Here is a 20,283-nt window from a genome sequence, read left to right on the forward strand (position 1 = left end):
TGAGACCACCCTGATTGTCATCCCATGGTCCCACTTTGTCACCCTGTCCATATTGAAACTGCCCCAGCTCCACTTCCTATGCCCATATGGGCAATGCACCTGTGAGACTAATAGACTGGACTCTGCCATGGACACTCCTCCACCATCACCCCTCATCATTTAACTTCCCCCTCCAATATTGAGCACTTAAATAAACACACTTAAAGCACAAAACAATCTGGAGTCTGTCTGTGATTTCGAAATAGTGTATTAGCAATTACAGTGACAAAATGTTCTTGAAATAGTAATGTGAACATACCTATGTCAAACAGCTCTAGTTCATGAGGAATCTAAGCAGATGACACATGTTGGGACTCACACCTGTGAAACCGTAAGGGAAAGTGACAACTCAGTGACCATACACTGGGTGAAAACGACAGACAGGATAGAGGTAGAAGTGTAAAAGTACATGTAGTAGTCAGGAATGTATTCTCACCTGTGTTTCACTGGAAATATTGCTGGATCACTGAGTCCCTGTTCTGCATGTCTTCTTCCTCTGCTTCCTCCTCATCACTGTCCACAGGCTCCACAGCTGCCACAACACCGCCATCTGGACCAACCTCCTGCAGAAAAGGCACCTGTCGTCGCAAAGCCAAGTTCTGAAGCATACAGCAGGCCACAATGATCTGGCACACCTTCTTTGGTGAGTACAATAGGGATCCCCCTGTCATATGCAGACACCTGATCCTGGCCTTCAGGAGGCCGAAGGTCCGCTCGATCACCCTCCTAGTTCGCCCATGTGCCTCATTGTAGCGTTCCTCTGCCCTTGTCCTGGGATTCCCCCCCTGGGTCAGTAGCCATGACAGGTTGGGGTAACCAGAGTCACCTAATAGCCACACACGGTGCCTCTGGAGTTGACCCATCACGTAAGGGATGCTGCTATTCCGCAGGATGTAGGAGTCATGCACTGAGCCAGGGAACATGGCAGTAACATGGGAGATGTACTGGTCTGCCAAACATACCATCTTTACATTCATGGAATGATAACTCTTCCGGTTCCTGTACACCTGTTCACTCCTGTGGGGTGGGGACCAAAGCCACATGGGTCCCATCAATGGCACCTATGATGTTGGGGATATGTCCAAGGGCATAGAAGTCACCTTTCACTGTAGGCAAATCATCCAGCTGAGGGAAAACGATGTAGCTCCGCATGTGTTTCAGCAGGGCAGACAACACTCTGGACAATACGTTGGAAAACATAGGCTGGGACATCCCTGATGCCATGGCCACAGTTGTTTGAAAAGACCCACTTGCAAGGAAATGGAGCACTGATAGCACCTGCACTTGAGGGGGGATTCCTGTGGGATGGCGGATTGCTGACATCAGGTCAGGCTCCAACTGTGTACACAGTTCCTGGATTGTGGCACGGTCAAACCTGTAGGTGATAATCAAATTTCTTTCCTCCATTGTCTACAGGTCCACCAGCGGTCGGTACACCAGAGGATTCTGCCATCTCCTCACATGTCCCAGCGGGCGCTGCCTATGAAGGACAACAGCGAGCACAGAGTCAAACAACTCAGAGGTGTGTACCCACAGTCTACACAGAACACCATTCATACACAAAATGTGGCCTGTATGTGTGTTTAGACTAGGCCTAGGTATGTGTGATGCAGTTGGTAATTAGGCCATGTAGGCCCCTGAAATGGCGGCTGCCTGACCTTTAAAGTGGGACAATGGGATGTGAGGTAACTGTGCTGGCGTTGTACACCATTGCAGTAGGCGGTCGAAGACTGCGGCGCAATGCTGCATTGTTTAACATTGGACCCTACGGGTCCCAGGAGCCAATGATGATGTACGCCGGCGGTGATGGTACGCACCGCCACGGACGTGACTGCCATTTTCTATCTGTTGAATCACTCGATACCTCATCTTCGACAGGAGAGGACCTAAACTGCAAGTGCTGCTGTGCCCTCGGTCTGGAAGAGACAATGGCTCGTGCGTCTGGGGAAAGGGCCCCTGCCTTCAGATCAGAGGAGTTGGAGAAGCTCGTTGATGGGGTCCTCCCCCAGTACACGCTACTCTACGGTCCTCCAGACCAACAGGTAAGTACACAGGGAGCATGTTGTATCGGCTATGCCTGTGTGGAGAGGGCTGGTTGAAAGAAGGAAGGGGGCAGAGTTCTGCATGCATGAAAGACGGTGGGTGCATGTGCCACATGGCAAGGGTAGGGATGGGGGCCACTCACTTTGACGGCGCAGTTGGTAATGACTTCTCTTCTTCCCCTGTACATTTCATGTAGGTCAGCGCCCACCAGAAGAAGGATATTTGGTGTGCCATCGCCAAGGACGTCCGGACCCTGGGGGTCCATCACAGACGGAGCACCCACTGCCGGAAAAGATGGGAGGACATTCACCGCTGGAGCAAGAAGATGGCGGAGGCTCAGCTAGGGATGGCCTCCCAACGTGGGAGGGGTGCCCGTCGAACCATGACCCCCCTGATGTTCAGGATCCTGGCAGTGGCCTACCCTGAGTTGGATGGGCGCTTGAGGGCATCATAGCAGACACAAAGGGGTGAGTACACTCTCATTCAGCTGACTTTGCGTGCAGTGGAGGTGTCTGGGTGGGGGAGGAGGGCTGTGGGTTTCCCTAGGCCAGGGCGAGTTCCGTAGGCGAGGCCCCTTCGTAAGGCATGGCCCTGTAGCCCCCCACCCCACCTCTGTAGAGGGCCAAGTACAGCTATTCATGCACCCGTGTCATCTATGTGTGCAGATGTCGTCCATAGCCTTGTAGGCCATTTCCCAGGAATTGCACTGTAGAGCCCAACAGCGCGACATAGTGCAGGGGGCTTCTGTGTCTGTCTTGTCCGCCAACTGTAGCGTTAATCCATGCACTCAACATGTCTTTCTTCTGTCCCCCCCCCCTTTTTTGTGGTCTCCCTGTTCTTGTGTGCATTAGCATTATCAGGCGGAGGAGCAGTGGCACCGGAGCATCTCACATGGCCATGGAGGGCCACACTAAGGACTCAGAATACACCAGTGGGACGGAGGGTGAGGGGAGCACCACGGCGGGGACAGGAGCTGAAACCAGCGTCACGGACTCGTCCTTCAATGGGAGCTCCCTTGTGGCGGCAACATCAGTGCCCCCCGCATCTACAGGTACAGCCGCCACCCCCTACCAGCACCGCCCTCCCAGCAGCCCCTCAGCCTTCGCCCGTGCCCGCTCACCCAGGAGGGTGGGCATCACCTTTGCCCCAGGCACCTCAGCCCCTGCCCCAGTCACCCCTGCTGCCCTCAGTGAGGAGGCCATTGACCTCCTCAGGTCCCTCACTGTTGGGCAGTCTACCATTTTGAATGCTATGCAGGGTGTAGAAAGGCAGTTGCAGCAAACCAATGCATTCCTGGAGGGCATTCATTCTGGTCAGGCGGCCCTTCACCGAGCCTTTCAAACTCTGGCCTCAGCACTGATGGCAGCCATTGTCCCTCTGTCTAGCCTCCCCCCTCCAACTTCCTCCACCCAGACTCAATCCCCTGTACCTCTGCCCATCCCAAGCACACCATCAGACCAGCCTGCAAACACCTCACCACACAAGGGAAGCTCAGGCAAACATAAGCACTACACATCCCACAGGCACTCATGCAAGCATCACACACATACAGACACACCAACATCCACTGCCTCCACTGTGTCCCACTCCTCGTCGTCTCCCTCCTCCCTCTCAGTCTCGTCTACACTCACACCTGCATGCACTACCTCTACAGCCATTATGTCCCGCACCAGCACACCTACCACAACACCCCGCTCACGTGCAGTCACCACCCACACTACCATACACGCGTCCCCTGTGTCCTCTCCCATTGTGTCTGTGACGCCCCCTCCGAAGATACACAAACGCAGGCACACACCCACCCAACAGCCATCCACCTCACGACAGCCTCCAGCGCATGCACCTGCACCTAAAGCCACAAAACATACACCTCCTACAACCACCACCTCTTCCTCCACTCCCAAACCCCCTCCAGCTACCCGTCCCAGTGTGTCCAAACAACTTTTCCTGGCCAGCCTTAACCTATTCCCCCACACCCCCTCGACCAACTCATAGGTCCCGAACTTGCACCTCAGCCACAACATCTCCGGGACCAGTGGTGCCTGTGGTCACAGGTATGTGGAGTGCACCGGCCACCAGGACAGCCAGTGTGGCACGGATCCACAGCACAGCCAGTCCCCCCCCCCTGTGAAGCACCAGAAGTTGGCCAGTGCCCGGCGGGAGAGGGGGAAGACTCCAGCCACCCAAGCCGCTCCCAGGGGTCCCGGTGGGAGTGTGGACTCAGCTGTGACTCCTCCCAAGGTGGGGAAGGGCCACAAGAAACCCGGCAAGTCTGGGAGGAGTAGCACGGTGGAGAAGACCGCCATCATCCCCGCTGCCCAGGAGGGATCCGCCAGCCCCATCCGCGCTGCACAGGAGGCCAGCGCCAGCCCGATCCTCGCTGCACAGGAGGGCCCAGCCAGCCACAGCCCAGCTGCCCAGGAGGCCACCGCCAGCCCCATCCTCGCTGCCCAGGAGGCCAGTGCCAGCCCCATCCTCGCTGCCCAGGAGGCCACCGCCAGCCCCATCCTCGCTGCCCAGGAGGCCAGTGCCAGCCCCATCCTCGCTGCACAGGATGGCCCCGCCAGCCACAGTCCAGCTGCACAGGAGGGCCCCGCCAGCCACAGCCCAGGTGCCCAGGAGGGCCCCGCCAGCCACAGCCCAGCTGCCCAATGAAGGACCGCCAGCCACAGCCCAGCTGGGCAATGAAGGACCGCCAACTCAAGCACCGCTGAACAGGGCACCGTCAACTCAAGCACCGCTGAACAGGGCACCGCCAACTCAAGCACCGCTAAACAGGGCACCGCCAACTCAAGCACCGCTGAACATGGCACCGCCAACTCAAGCACTGCTGAACAGAGCACCACCAACTCAAGCACCGCTGAACAGGGCACCGCCAACTCAAGCACCACTGAACAGAGCACCGCCAACTCGAGTACCGCTAGCCCACGAGCGGCAGGGGTACCGATGCAACTGGGACCGTCACAGGGTGCGTGATGCACTCTGGGCACCAGTCCCCCTCCAGAACCAGTGGAGACATGCATCCACTCCGTCTGTCCTTAGCAGGATGAAGCACTCTGGGCACCAGTCCCCCTCCAGAACCAGTGGAGAGATGCATCCACTCCGTCTGTCCTAAGCAGGATGAAGCACTCTGGGCACCAGTCCCCCTCCAGAACCAGTGGAGACATGCATCCACTCCGTCTGTCCTTAGCAGGATGAAGCACTCTGGGCACCATGCCCCCTCCAGAACCAGTGGAGACTGTTATCCATTTGAGAGACTGTGGCTTTGCACTCCCCAGGATGGAACAGTGGGCAAACCACCCACTGTAGAGACTTGTGAGACTGTGGCTTTGCACTCCCCAGGATGGAACAGTGGGCAACCCACCCACTGTAGAGACTTGTGAGACTGTGGCTTTGCACTCCCCAGGATGGAACAGTGGGCAAACCACCCACTGTAGAGACTTGAGAGACCGTGGCTTTGCACTCCCCAGGATACATCATTGGGCATGGAGCCCCCTCGTGGATCTGTTATCGTGCACTCATCCTGCTGAGGTGCCCTCCCTTCCCTTCCCCCTGAGGTGCCTGTTGTATTTCAATCTGATGCCCCTGCAGTGTTCTCTCTGTTTTGATCTGGTATCGTGTGTGGGCCTCGCCCATGCATTTTGGGCCCAGTGGTCCACGGACTTTAAATGGTGCAATACCTGGACTACTATTCTTGGTGTATATTTTGTAAATAGTGTTTATATGTATATTTTTGCGTACTGCATTTTAATATATTCCGATGGTTACACTCATTTACTTTTGTCTTTGCATTCTTCCGGGGGGGTTGGGTGGTGTAACTATAATGTATAGATATTTATTAGTGTGTGTGTTGTAGTGGGTGAGGGTGGGGGTGGGGGTGTTGCGTGTTGCGTGTCCCTGTTTTTTGCCTCCCCCCTCCTCTGTGTCATAGGTGCAGTACTCACCGTGGTCTTCGCCGCCGGCGTTGGTGCTCCTGGTACAGGAGCAGGAAGTGTATCGCGGGTAGGATTTGGAGTTCCGGGTCCATGGTGTCATCGTTCCTTGTGGAGTGTGATGAGGTGAGCGTTTTCCCTTCGAAATTCCTGTTTCCGCCGTGTTTTTATCCGCGGTGAATCCGCCCTGGAAAAGGTGGCGGATTGATAGGTTGTGATACTGTGGGCGGTACTTTGTCTTCCGCCTGTCTGTTGGCGGTGACCGCCAAGCTGTTTGTCTGTACCGCTGTGGCGGTCTGAGTGTTAAAGTGGCTGTCTTTGTTGGCGGTTTCCGCCACGGTCGTAATTGCAAATGTTTTACCGCCGGCCTGTTGGTGGTCTTACCGCCACTTTAACACCGACCGCCAGGGTTGTAATGACCACCTATATGTTTAAACTTGACATGACTAGGCCTGTATTTATTTCAACATGAAATATTGTTCAATTTCTGCTTTTGTGTCTTTTCCTTGCTGGTGTATTCACATGAATAGTTAGCTTGAGAACAGATGTAACACTGTACTAATGATGGAGAGCTTACAAAGAGGACCTTGACAAAGAACATGGAGGGCCAGAACATTAACCAACTGCCCCCATTCAGTAATCTGTTGAGGAGTTGCAGGAACGCAAAGTCGACATTGTTCTCAGGACTGGTCTAGCAGAATCTGCAGATGTTGCAGCTTATAACATGAGAATGGAGAGAACAATGGAACCCCTCATGGTGTGAACGAGAGGTGTTACTTAGAAGATTTGTGTGGTATAAACTAGTGTTCTCAATGAAATGGCCCACTAATCCTTTGGACTTTAAGAGTTGCAGACCTCTATGCTTTTCCCTTGTCAATCTTATTTTTACCCTTTGCTGAATGTGGCGTAGGCTAAAACTTATCTCTCTATAGAAGACTCTTGACCGAGCTTCTAAAACGCTGTCATATTCTGTATATGAATGCACATATAAATTTTTCTCTTTTTTCTTCAACATTTCCTGTACTTTTTGAGATTTTCCTTAATTAATTTCCCTTGATTGATTTAGATAGATTACTTTAGACATTACTCAAGGTGGTTATCCTGCTGTTATCCTGAACCTCTAAAGCATGTCTTTGAGATTGTTTTTTGTTAACCTGACTTTTAACTTGAAATATAACTCCTAAACTTTATTTCTGAATCCTAGTCCTCATTCTGCAGCCAATCATGTTACACTGTTGATTAAAATTGTTTTCCTAAGGGTAACTTCCTTCACCTCTCATGTCGACTAAGAAAAGACCCATCATATAAACTATTATAGGAGGATGGTCTAGTGCTCTATCAGTAATTTGTATGTTGCAGGTGGCGTTAGCAGGTTACTTATGGTTGCTCTGAGTCTTTGGGCCTCATTATGTCCATGGCGGTGGTGGCTGCCCGACAGCCTTTGAGTTGCCAGTCAGACGGCCGTATTGCGAGTCATGCGGGTATTTGGAAAAAAGTCTGCTGCGGTCCTTTCGGCACCACCAGGCAGCACAGCTCGCCGCAGTCACAAGGCAGCACAAACAGACCGGCAGAGCCTGTGTGGATGCTGGACACATTACGAGGTTGCACACTGTCAACGTGACCATGGTGGTCCAACCACTACGTCTCAGCAAGCAGAAATGGATACTATGAAGGGAGACATTCACCTTCAGGCAGCCTCACATGTCCGCTGCCACCATTGAGCCGATCACCCACATCCTGCTGCTGCTGCTGATCCTCGAAGGAGACAAAAATCCATGTTGCTGTGGGCTCAACTGACCGTAAGTACACACACCTACCTGTCTCATCAACCATCACAACAGATCATTGTGCTATCAGCATCATAATATGGGGGTCAGGCCATGGGCACCAAGTACACGTCTCATTGTGTGTGCACACCGTCGGAAACAGACATAAAGATGGACACAGTCACAATACGCCTCTTTTGGGCAGGTAACACATACTGCACGGCAACACTACACAAAAACATACGTCTGACCATCTCAGGCACAAGGACAGTGAAGGGTACACAACATTCTCTCAAACAACACCAACAACTCACCACCATCACATATACAAAAACAACTCACACACTCACATTGCTTACATGCCATGCACTCTCGCCACATTCAACACACACATATAGGATGCGGCATGGAACACAAACAACAATACTAGTAACTAGTCCTGCAATGGACACACACATCACATACATTACAGCACAATGGAAGGACAATGGCATGCACAATACAGAGAGACAAATATACAAAGGTCACTATGTAAACAATACCTGCACAATTGGGATGAGGCCATCAGGAGCACTCACAGAAGGAGGCTGCACTGGGACACAAATCACTTTGCAAATGCCCACAAAAGAACATTTGCACAGGAAATGGCCCTACATGTAATTCAGGGACAAACAATACTAGAGCCAAATGACATGCTTATCTGCACAATGTGGAAGTGCAAGTCAACAAAGCACATACAACTCCAACTGCATGGGACAGTCAGCTACAGGAACTAGCTGCAAGGTACATACAGCTAAATTAACACATGCACACTCAATTGCAAACAAAGCTACCACAAATAAACACACGTCATGTCTGCACAAACAAAACTCAAGCTGACACACATCAGATGAATACATGATCCATAACAGGGGGACAAGTCTAAGACCATACATGCTCACATTGGTCAAAACAAGATGAAATACCCAACAAACAGTACACAATGCCATGACACCACCATTGCATGAATACATATCCATACACTCAACATGTACCCTTGTCTTGGGGGACAACAGCACTGTCCACAAAGTCACAGATTGCAAACAGCAAAAGGAACAGCAAGCAGGCTGAATCACACACAACAGTAGGCATACAACAAAAGTCAAACAGGAACAACATAGAGGTAGAAAAGGAATTGCAGGTCAAAGGTGTACCCAGTAAAAAAACAACTGTTTAAGTTTATTAGAACAGAATGGATTAGAATTAAGGCCATAGGCCAGTCCGTTTTCTGGCCTATGAGAGTATAGTATTGTGCAAAAACTTGGCTCCTAACGGCCATGGAACCTCCACTGGAAGGGGCATCAAGAGAGCAGACAGATCACCCTTGATGGGAGGTGGGGGGTTGGATTTGGGGAGGGGGGTTGGTCTTTGGTTTGGGAGGGGAGGTTTGCTTTTTGGGAGGGGTGGGCTTCTTCTTGGGTTGGAGAGGTATGGGCACTTGCAGGGAGTGCAGGGTAGGCTGTGCAGGTGGAAGGGAGGGGCTGGGAGGTCGATGGGGGCCTCTTGGGTTTGAAGGGGTGGAGGGAACAGGGGAAAAGGTTAAGGTCATACATAAATAATTTCTTAGGGACACAGGGAAGGTCAGCAGAAGGGTGTCTGGATTTGGAGGTCGAGGGAGTGGTTGTCTGCTGTGTAGGTGTAGATGTTGTGGGTGCATGCTTCTGGGAGGTATGCTTGTGTTTGGTGGGTACCTTTTGGGTGGGTGAGTCATGGTGTTTGTGTGTCTTGGGGTCTGGGAGGTGGAGGTGCTGGGGGGCGGAGTGATGGATGTGTGTGTAGCTGTTGGGGTGGTGACTACAGGTATGCTGGATGTGATGGATGTATATGTGTCTGTTGTTGTGGTGTCCGCAGGTATGGTTCTGGTGGTGGATGTCTGGGAGTCTCTGTCTGTGGTTATGCTGGATGCGGTGTGTGTAATACTGGGGGTGGTGGAGGTGTCTGGGGAAGAGGTGACTTGTTGTGTCGATAGGTGTTTGTGTGAGTGCCAGTGTGTTTTGTGGTGCTTGTGTTTGTGTGTGCTGCTTTTGTGTGTCAATGTGGATGCCTGTGAATTTGTTTGTGTGCTTTTGCTAGGTAGGGGAAGGGGGGATTTGGAGAGGGAAGAGCAAGGCGGAGGGATGACAGAAGGTAGGGGGTGACTGCCTGTCATCAATATGGAGGCCAGAGCCTAAAAGGATCTCTGTAGGCCAGACAGAGCACCATGAATGCCTTCCGGGAATGCATTGGTCTGTTGTAGCTGACTTGCCAATCACTGGATAGCATTCACAATGGCTGTCGGGCCCACACTCAGGAGGTTAATAGCCTCCTCACTGAGGGCATCAGGGGTAACAGGGGCTGGGAAGGAGGTGCCTTCGGCTAAGGAGACATCCACCCTCTTGGGTGAGTGGGTACGGTCAACTTGCTTGGGAGCAACAGGGAGGGTGGTGATAGAACTGGGAGTGGCTTAGAAAGATAGTACAGAGGGATGCTCCAATGGGTCCCCCACCACTAGGGAGTGTCCACTGGAGGATGAATCCGATGATGATGATGATGTCACTGTTTCCCTCGTGGCACTCCCCTTGCCCTCCAGGACACTGGGTCCATCTGTGTTGATGGTGCCTTGACCCGGGGTCCCGTGGCCAGATGCTTCCCTACTGTTCCCTTTGCTTGCCGGTGCAGATGCTGCAAATACAAAGAGAGATCGGGTCATCACATGTCCATGATCACACTTGAACAACAGCTCTGATTAACATACATTATCATGATGTCAAGTAGACCCTAGCAGCAAACTCCATCTAAGTCGCCCATACATGTGCCATACCATATGCATGAATGCCATCTGAACTATCAACAGTTGCCCACTGGAAAATAAGGATCTCAGACAACTACAATTGGCTGGCTGAAGTTGTGCAATTACAATAACCATTCAACAAGTAGCAGCCTCTTGGCATAGTAGTCCAATGCAAAATACATTTCCACAGATCCCACACAAGGTCATGCACACATCTATTTGACACATACGTGATGACCCAACAGAAAGAAATGATGATGCAAAATCATGCCATGTGATGACGAGAGTACAATATCCTGGAGAATGTGACATGGAAATACCCATATCACACTGGAAACATATCGACAATGCACACTTCATCAAGTGATATTTGTCATGGAGATAGCATTAATAGCATTAATGATGCTCTGAAAGGCCACACATGTGGCATGGAAATGGACACTGTAGACATCATGTACAATAAGTCAGGGGGAGATGTCCCCAAAATACACACCACAATGAATCAGCAAGCCCAAGGATAATTATCACTAATGTCTGGCACCTTTTTACAAAGACATACTCTGAGTACATCAGTGGAAGTCATTAGTCCTTTGCATGTTGGAGAGACACAGAGATTTGCAAATACTTGTAGAAGGCCCTCAATATGCTGCCCAATAGGAAGCTACATCGCTGCCCCCATTTTGGTCATGGAAAAGCAGATGTCTGTTTGTGGATAAATACCTTAACCCAAACCCATGTGATTTCAATATAACTGCAAGTCACTCCCTGATGCATGCCAACAGTCAAGGCACAAACCTTACCCATTACACATGTGCAGTGCACTTTTGCACATGATGCCACATCAAGGGCATAGATATTCATATTGTGGCTCTAAACTCTGGGCCTACCTGTCATGTCCCTCATTGCTATTGCAGTTGCACAAGCCAAATGACATGCTATGATAGGTGAGAGTATGTGTCAGCCAATAAACAATGGTGACACACTCCTGTATGTGGCACAGCATGACATATATCCCCATTGTAAATGTACTATACCACAAACAGTGTGCCACACGCACATATATGTTAGGGAATACAGACATCACCCCATCAACATAGGTAGATCGTACATGAAACTGCAGCTGACAAATGTTTTCTACAGAGAAAGGAACACATGCTGACGTAGGCACCAGGAATGTTGGCAACAATGATGACACATAAATCATGTCAAGTAACATTCCCCATTTACCAAGGGAATGTAGTGATCTATAGCTACTTCCAAAGAACATTGTAAGCCCTGTCACATGTATGTTGGACATCTTCACATTACAGACTGCAGTGAGGCACCAGCACCCATAATACCCTGAAGACAACTGGCTTCTGGTTGGCTGAAGCCTATATTTAGATAGACACATGGCAGAGGACAGTGGTCAGTCACCTACTTATATTTGACTTGGAACATTTGGCAGTAGTGGGCTGTTGCACAGAAATTACACCCTCTACAACAACAAACAGCACTTGATTGATCAATGTACACAGTCATATGTTGTCCCTGCAGCACAAGTGGTTTGTGGATTCCACCCAGTTGTGTCCTAGGTCCCTGGGACCATAAGCAAGGCACATCAGTATACAACACATGACATGTCTGCACAAACAATCACTCATCTACTGTGTGACACAATGCTCATCCCTAATTGTCAGGGGGAGCTGTCAGAACCTAACTCAATCACTTGGCAATGGGACAGGCAGGAATATACCCTGTACTCACCCCCTTATGGCTGCTGTGCTGCCCTCAAATGCCTATCAAGCTCTGGATAGGTCACCACCAGAATGCAGGTCATTGGGGGGGGTTTGGTCCGACGGGCACCCCACCCACGTTGTGAGGACATCCCCAGCTGTGCCTCTGTGATCTTCTGGATGCAGCGTCTCAGGTCCTCCCACCATTTTCTGCAGTGGGCATTCCGCCGGCGGTCGGCCCCCACAGACTTCTTGGCAATGGCTGTCCACATTCCCTTCTTTTGATGCCGTTGGCCTGCATGGATTCAAAAGACAAATCAAGAGATCATGTTCACAAGTCTCATCACAAATGGTTGAGTCACATACATTTTAGTAACATCAAGGTAGAACTTTCCTATTTGTTAATACTTCACAAGTGTGACGCATACAAGACAGTAAGTACAGGGACATGACTGCAGACATAAATATCTCCATCTGCAGAATAACCCACTACCCTACTCAGGCAATACAATGACAAAGCAAGCTTACTGACATGTGGGCCATGCTCTAGCAAACTGACTGAGATGTTAGCCACTATAAGACACGTCACACTTCTGTGGCTTCTGAAGGGTAAACTTCTCAGGCATGAATGGACCAACACATTTACTCTATGTGAGAATGACTCTCTGCATGCAGTCCCTACAGGCAACTGCCAGGGAGCAAACTCAAACATTACTCACGGGTAACAATGAAGGGACTGACATGGTGGGTACAGAAAGTGTCTACCCTGTCCATGTGTGGACATGTAGACTGACAAATGCAGACTCATGCCACTCAGGTGGTGGGGTTCTGTGTTATTTACTTGTACCAGAGAACACTCATTTGGACATATGTGTCCATCCTACAGCGATGGCATCCAACAAGCAAATGTTTGCGTTGTACAGTTTTTGCTAATTAACCAAGCTATTGAGGCCCTCATTATGACCCTGAGTGATAAAGTGCCGGTAATACCGCCAACAGGCTGGTGGTAACTTCTGCCAAATAATGACAGCCTGGCGGAAACAGAGCTCAAAAGTGAAAGGACTCACCATTGGAGACACAGGGAAGAACTACACCGCCGTGGAACCCAAACTGCAAGTTTTCCCGATGATCTTCTACATTATGCTCCACCTGGAACACCAACGCCGATGAAGACAACGACGGTGAGTACAGCCGCCTCGCACATAAGGGAGGGTGGGAGGAAAACGAGAGTGACACACACACACACTCGACACACACCATCCTCACACACACCATACACACAACCAGCTGCACACCTAAACCAATGGCATAGGACACACTGCATAATAAAACACAGACTAGATTGCTGGAGTACTGACAATGTATTAGTATAGCAAAACCCACCACACAAACCAAATATATTTACAGATGTACATAAAGGCCCACACCCATTCCAAAGTCATAAGGGCACCCAAGGCCACAGGGCGAAGTCCAAGGCCCAACCTGTATCCTGACACATACGGAGAGAACACTCCAGGGGCATCATTTTGCAAGTGAGAAGGCACCTTAGGAGGATGGGGGGGCACCTCAGCCGAATGCGGGAACTTCCCCACCGGTTCTGGAGTAGACTCCATGCCCATTGCTCTGTCGTGGGGGGTGCAAGGCCACAGTCTTTGGAGTGGGTGACTTCCCCACTGATTCTGAAGGGGGCAACATGCCCATTGCTCTATCCTGGGGTGTTCAAGGCCACAGTCTCTGGAGTGGATGACTTCCCCACTGGTTCTGGAGGGGGCAACATGCCCATTGCTCTGTCCTGGGGTGTGGAAGGCCACAGTCTCTGGAGTGGGTGACTTCCCCACTGGTTCTGGAGGGGCCAACATGCCCATTGCTCTGTCCTGGGGTGTGCAAGGTCATAGTCTCTCAGGTGGGTGACTTCCCCACTGGTTCTGGAGGGGGCACATGCCCATTGCTCTGTCCAGGGGTGTTCAAGGCCACAGTCTCTCAGGTGGGTGACTTCCCCACTGGTTCTGGGGGGGGGGGGGCAACTCACACAGCAGCCCCTGGAGTGTGGCCTACATTACGTCCACTGGCGGTGATGGCTGCACTGTGGTGGTGGTTGGAGGAGCCTCCTGGCCAGCCTCTGCACTCTCTGGTGGCTTCACTGTGGTGGATGGAGGGGCCTCCTGGCCAGCCGCTGCACCCTCTGATGGCTGCACTGTGGTGGTGGATGGAGGAGCCTCCTGGCCAGCGTCTGCACTCTCTGAAGGCTGTACTGTGGTGGTGGATGGAGGAGCCTCCTGGCCAGCCTTGGCACTCTCAGATGGCTGCACTTCCTCAGCTGGCGGTGGGGGCCCCGTGACAGCTGGTGGTGGTGGAGGTGTCAGCCTGACAGCCTCTGCTGGTGTAGAGTGCTTCATCTCCTCCTGTACATGGAACATGGATCCCTTACCCTTCCTGGCAAGGGTGGATGGGCTCTTCCCCTCTCTGCCTGGTGGTGCAGGTTCCTTCCCCTTCTTCACAGGTGGTGCAGGCCCGTCCCCCTCGTTACTGGTGGTGCAGGCTCCTTCCCCTTCTTTATCCTTCTCTTTCTTTACAGGTGGTGCAGGCTCCTTCCCCTTCTTTACAGGTGGTTCAGGCTCCTTCTCCTTCTTTACGGGTGGTGCAAACCCCCCCTTCTTCCCTGGCAGTGCTGGCTCCTTCCCCTTCTGTGATGGAGGTGTGGTATCCTCACCACCACGAGTAGGTGGTGCTATCACTGTCCCCGTGGACTGTTTGGCTGAGGTGCTGGGCTGTGTCCTTGGTACCCTGCCCATATGGCAGGACGGGGGTAGGGGTAGGGAAGAGGTCAAATTGGGAAAGGAAAAGCTTTTTAGGGATGGTGGGGTGGGAGGAGTAATGGGAGTGGAGGATGAGGGAGTGGTTGTTGGAGGCGTATGTCTGCTGGACTTGGTTGCAGGTGCATCGGCAGTATGCTGATGTGAGGTGGATGGCTGTTGGGTGTGTGAATGCTTGCGTTTGTGTCCTTTAGGAGGGGGGGAACAGAAGGGTGGGAGAGGACTGTGGGGATGCGTGCATGGCTGTTGTGGAGGTGTCTGCCAGTGAGGTGTGTGTTCTGCTTGGTGTGGTGATGCTGGTAGTGGATGTTGATGTATTGCATGCAAGTGGGAATGTGGACGTGACTGTGCAGGAGGTGGTGGAGGAGGAGGAGAGGGAGACAGTGGAGGCAGTGGATGTTGTCGTGTCTGCAACTGTATGCTGTTTGTGTGAGTGCTTGTGAGATGAAGTGTGGTGCTTGTGTTTGCCTGTGCCATTCTTGTGTGTTGTCTGGAATGCATTCTCATCTGTATGTGTGCCTGGGTTGGGGTTGAGGAGAAAAGGACTGGGAAGTGGTAGTTGGAGGGGGGACAGTAGAAAGAGGGACAATGGCTGCCATCAGAGGGGAGGCCAGAGCCTGAATCGATCTCTTTTGGGCCGCCAATCCACTGTGAATGCCCTCCAGGAATGCATTGCCTTGCTGCATCTGGGATGCAAGTCCATAGATGGCATTCATAATGGTTGACTGCCCTACAGAGATGGATCTCAGGATGTCAATACCCTCCTCACTCAGGGCAGCAGGGCTCACTGGGACAGGGCCTGAGGTGCTTCGAGCGAAGGAGATACCCACCCTCCGGGATGAGCAGGCACGGGCAACTCGCTGAGGGGCTACTGGGAGGGTGGTGCTGGTACGGGGGTGGTGGCTGTACCTGCAGCTGGGGTGGTCACAGAGGTGTCTGCCACCACCAGGGAGCTCTCATCGGAGGAGGTATCAGAGTCTGTGTTGTCTCCTCCAGTCTCCGCCGTGGTGCTCCCCTCACCCTCCGTCCCACTGGTTCCCTCAGCATCGGTGAACTCTACCTCCAGGGTCCTGTGCGATGCAGCTCCCTCTGTCACCGGTGCCCCTGCTCCTCTGACAGATGATGCAAACGCACACAAGGACAGAATGACAAAACAAGAAAGGGGGGAGACAAAGGATACACTTGGTCAATGACTGCTCCAACACCACTATTGGCATGCACATCACTGTCACGCACAGGGAACAGGCCTAAGCACTATGCATTGCACTTCCACTGATATGGCTAGTCACTAAGGCAAGATGAGGAGCACACACCACCAACTGCAGCACACCTGGGACCCACAATGCCCTGCCTGAAAGGAACTAGGTTGCATGTATTAGCCATGCAACCATTACCCTAGAGATGACCCACGCTGCAATGTCTGGCCTGGCCTTAGGGGCACCGACTAACACACAACCATCACCCGGATACCACCCCGCCAGCGAAAATATGGAATTAAACTAACTGTACTCACCCCCTTGTGGCTGCTGTGATACCCTCAAGTGCTCATCCAGCTCTGGGAAGGCCACCGCCAGTATGCGGGTCATCAGGGGGGTCAGGGTTCGACGGGCATCACTTCCTTGTTGGGAGGCCATCCCCAGCTGGGCCTCTGTGGTCTTCCGTGCCCAGCGTCTCAGGTCCTCCCACAATTTCCGACAGTGGGTGCTCCGCCTGTAATAGACCCCCAGTGTCCGCATGTCCTTGGCGATGGCATGCCATAATCCCTTCTTTTGATGGCGCTGACCTGCAGAGGTAATACATACAGGAGAACTCCATTAAACTAACAGTCCAGCCTGTCACACACATGGCCCACCATACCTGATTCCATCACCATTGGCACACACATAGGTCATCTCACAACATGTACACCGCCAACAGAGAATCCCCTCCACCCTTACACGATGCCTTCACACACATCTCCATGCATCCATGCCACATGCATCGTGCCCAAAGTGTACTCACGCGTTGGTCTGGAAGCCCTTACCGCTGCCCATGCTGGGGTAGGACCCTATCCAACAGTCGCTCCAACTCCTCTGAAGTGAAGGCTGGGGCACTTTCCCCGGTCACACTGGCCATGGTAGAATCCAGACACCGGTCACAGCAGCACACGCAGTGTAGGTTTTCTCCTGTTGCTGGTCAGGAAACAAGTGAGGATTGAGTTAGAAAATGGCGGTCATGTCCACGGCGGTGTACACCGTCACCACCGGCATACATCCCATTGGGATCCTCCCTCTTGTGGAAGTGCTGTCAGTGCTCCATTTCCAGGTGACACGTTCTTTCCAAGTGACAGTGGGCTTGGCAGCAGGAATGTCACAGCCAATGTTCTCAATCGTGCTGGCAAGAGTGTTGTCTGCCCTGCTAAAACACATGTGCAGCTACAGAGCTTTCCCCCAGGTGGAACATTTGGCCACTGTGAAGGCTGGATTCTATGCAATGGGACATTTCCCTAATATTATTGTGGCAATTGACGGGACACATTACAATTGTCCACCTCGCCAGAATGAACTGGTGTACAGGAACTGTAAGAGTTTCCACTCCATTAATGTGCAGACGGTGTGCCTGGCAGACCAGTACATCTGCCACGTCAATGCTAAGTATCCTGGGTCGGTGCATGATGCCTTTGTCCTAAGGAATATCAGCATCCCAAATGTGATGGCCCAACTACAGAGGCATAGGGTGTGGCTTATAGGTGAGCCTTGGTCCCCACCCAGTGTATGTTAGTGTATACCTCTGATGTTAACCTCATACGTTAGTGTGTGGCTAAATGTTGTCCCTCAATACCTGCAGGTGACACTGGCTACCCAAACCTATTGTGGCTGCTGACCCCTGTGAGGCATGCCAGCACAAGGGCTGAAGAATGTTATAATGAGGCACATTGGCGAACCAGAAGGATCATCGAGAGAACCTTCAGCCTCCTGAAGGCCAGGTTCAGGGGCCTCCATCTGACAGGTGGATCCCTGTGCTACTCACCCGAGAAGGCCTGCCAGATAGTCGTGGCATGCTGCATGTTGCACAACCTGGCCCTCAGACACCATGTACCTTTTCTGCAGGAGGAGGAGGAGACTGGAGATGCACCTTTGGCTGCAGTAGAACATGATGACAGTGAGGATGAAGAGGCTAAAGATGAGGATGAGGACAACAGAACCACAGTTATCCATCAGTACTTCCAATGACACACAGGTGAGTCAGTGCAACTTCACATTTCAGTGACTATTGGTGTATTCTGTGTGGCTGTGGCATGATGCCATTAACCACGTTTTACCTCTACTTACTGTCACCTATGGGTTCTCATTTTACAGATGTTAGTGCAATGACATCTGTGTACTGATGTGCTGACTACAGCCAGCTACAGGTCATTATTTCTATTCTCTCACATTGTACAGTTAATTTGCAACGGATATAACTGTTTCCATTAATACACATTTTCGGTGGTCTTGGCAAGTGTCTCTGGCTTCTGTCTCGGTCGCAGGGAACGTTTGTGGGGAGGTTCACCTTCTGCAGGGGGAGAGATGCTGGTGACCTGTGGGTCCTGTGGCGGGGCCTCCTGGCCACTAGCAGCAGCGGAAGTGAAGGGCTATTCAGTTGATTGGCTGGTGGTAGGGGCCCGCTGATGTGCTGTTGCCTCCCTCATGATGTTGGCCATGTCTGCCTGCACCCGCACCCTTGCTATGGAGATCAGGGTGGTGTTGATGGCCTGCAAGTCCTCCCTTATCCCCTGATACTGTCTCTCCTGCAGCCACCTGTTCTTCTGCACATTGTCAAGGATCTGGCCCATCATATCCTGGAAATGTTGGTAGGCTCCCAGGATCTCGGAGAGTGCCCCCTGGAGAGTCAGTTCCCTGGTCCTGTCCTCCCCCTGGTGCACAGCGGTCCTCCCAGTGTCCCTGTTGGCCTGTGCACCTGTCCCCTGAACAGTGTGCCCACTGCCACTGACCCCAGGTCCCTGATTGTCTTGGGGGTGAGGTGTGGCCTGGGGTCCCTGTACAGGTGAGCACACTGCTGATTGACGTGTCCTGGGGACAGAGGTGTGGGTACGCTGGTTGGGTGCTGTGGTGTTGGATACTGATAGGGGTGGCTGATGGGCCAGGTAGGTCCTCCAGATCCTGAAGTCCAGAGTTACTGTCATCACTGGGGCATCTCAACAGAAGATGCCCCAGTGATGGACAGTGGATAGTGGTGGCACCTCCTCTCCACTGACATTTGCTGGGGTACCTGTGGCGATGTAGATGATGTATTATGCTTCATGTGTGTGACATATTGTACAGCCGTGGCTTCCCCTCTATCATTGGTGTTGCCCTGGTGCCTGCCACCTTTTGCTTGTGTGTGGTGATGTATTGTGGGAATGTTAGTTTCCCTATGCTCTGCTTGGCCTTGTGGTTAGTCATTTGTGTAGGTGCAGTGTGTGGGATGGAGTGGAGTGATGGGAGTGAGGGTGAGGGGTGTGATGGCATGCAGGTATGGGGGGGGTGATAAGTGTTAAATGTTGACTTACCAGTGTCCTGTCCTCCGGCTACTCCAGTGAGTACCTCAGGATGCAGTAATACCAGTACCTGCTCCTCCCATGCTGTGAGCTGTGGGGGAGCAGGTAGGGGTCCACCGCCAGTCCGCTGGATGGTGAGCTGGTGTCTTGCTGCTATGGAACGTTCCTTTCCCCGTAGGTCGTTCCACCTTTTCCTGATGTCGTCCCTTGTTCTTGGGTGCTGTCCCACGGTGTTCACCCTGTCCACGATTCTCCGCCATAGCTCCATCTTCCTTGCAATGGATATCTGCTGTACCTATGCTCCAAAGAGCTATGGCTCTACCCTGACAATTTCCTCCACCATGACCCTTGACTACTCCTCAGTGAAACGGGGGTGCCTTTGTGGTGCCATGGGTGTTGTGTGGTGTGTGTTGGTGAGAGTGCGTTGAGTAATGTGGTGGGGTGTGTGATGTGGAGTGCGTGAGGGATGTATGGGTGTATGTGATGTGTGTGTCTAGTTGTCTCTGTGCTGTTCAAGTCATTCTCCTGGCAGTAATTGTTGTTGGTAAAGGGTTGTGTGCAATGCGGGTGTGTGTTTTATAGTGGTGCGGGTGTGGTGTGTGTATGGGTGTCATGTGTGTGTTTTTAGTCTAGGCCAAAGTAGTGTT

This window comes from Pleurodeles waltl, chromosome 8 (genome assembly GCF_031143425.1).
Source record: "Pleurodeles waltl isolate 20211129_DDA chromosome 8, aPleWal1.hap1.20221129, whole genome shotgun sequence".
Taxonomy (NCBI): domain Eukaryota; kingdom Metazoa; phylum Chordata; class Amphibia; order Caudata; family Salamandridae; genus Pleurodeles; species Pleurodeles waltl.